The following is a 1,573-nucleotide window of genomic DNA, read 5'->3' as shown; positions in this document are numbered from 1 at the left end:
ACTGAACCTGAAAAGGAAAAACAATCAGAAACCATTAGAAAACCATAAACACCTGAATCTGAAAAGAAAAAACAATCAGAAACCAATACAAAAATATTAAAAACAAAGGAACAAAATCTAAATCCCTGAACCAAGAGGCTAAAATCGATTGGAGGCTGTAACCCGACAATTTCATCATCAATTTCAAAACCATAAATACCTGAACCTGAAAAGAAATTGGAGGCTGTAACGCGGCAATTTGGAGGCTGGAATCAATTTGGAAGCTGTAACGCGGCAAATACATAATCAATTTCTTCATCAGTTTTGCTAATCAAGTTCTTCATCAGTTTTGGTCATCAATTTCTTCATCAGTTTTGCCATCAATGTTGGAATGTGGTGTGTAACGCGGGAAGGGAAGGTCGAAAAAGGCGCCAGCAGAGATAACCGACCAGATTAAAGGGTTTAGTCCACTTTTTCTTTTAGTGGGTTCAATAATTCAAGGTGGGTAATAGATCTAAAGGTAAACAATTTATCAAAATTACAACGGACGACCAGATTTGTCTTTCGGCTTGTCCCAGTCAACAAAAAACTAAACCGAATTTTGTTTTTCAAAGTTTCCTAGAACTCAAATACAACTCTAAATCAAACCAATTTTGGATCAAAATAAGGTTTTTGAAATTTTTTCAAAAACAATTTTGAAATCAATTTGAAAAATTCTTGAATCACATTCAAAATCAATCAAATTCTTACTATCCATCTAAACAAGCATAGATTGGTCCGAAACTTAGACAAAATTAGCTAAGTGCAAGAGGCTCTGAAGCCACATTATGATTATGATATGATATTGACAAAGACAATGACATATCCTACCTAACAATTAACCCCCAAAAATTGAAGTTGTGGAGTGGCGCACACTCTTTTTTCTGAACAATATTTATAGAGAGGCTGGCCAAAATTTATTCGGTAACAATACCTTGCCCTATATCTTACCTTGAGGAGTTTGATTCTTTGTTGAAGATTAGGGAGGACCACGAAGATTTTTTTTTTTTGTGAGGATCTGGTTGTTGAAGATTAGGGAGAACCATTAAGATATCTGGGTCACCGATTACTACCGTTAAGATTTGGGGAAGAACATACCGTTAAGATTTGGGGAAGAACATACCTTCAGAAGTTTGATTCTTTGCTGAAGATTAGGGAGATATTTCTTCCATGAAGATTTCTTCTTATCTGAAGATCTGGGTGTGTGATTCACCATTTCTTCTGCCATGATTTCAACAATTAAAAACCATTAAATCACCATAAAAACAAAGAAAGAAAACCCTAAATCTCTAAACCTAAATTGAATAACAATGAACCAATAAAAAACAATTAACTGCCATGATTTCAACAATTAAAAACTATAAAAATCAAAGAAACAAACCCCTAAATCTCTATACCTAAATTGAATAACAATGATGCAATGACCACGAACCCTAAACATCATTTCAATTTGGAAATCTTCTGTCAAAAACCATAAACAGCTGAACCTGAAAAGGAAAAACAATAAAAAACCATTACAAAACCATAACCACCTGAACCTGAAAAGAAAAAACAA

This window comes from Eschscholzia californica, unplaced genomic scaffold (assembly GCF_041429995.1).
Source record: "Eschscholzia californica isolate CP2 unplaced genomic scaffold, dmEscCali1.0.p SCAF_2, whole genome shotgun sequence".
Taxonomy (NCBI): Eukaryota; Viridiplantae; Streptophyta; class Magnoliopsida; order Ranunculales; family Papaveraceae; genus Eschscholzia; species Eschscholzia californica.
This window is presented reverse-complemented; position numbering follows the sequence as displayed.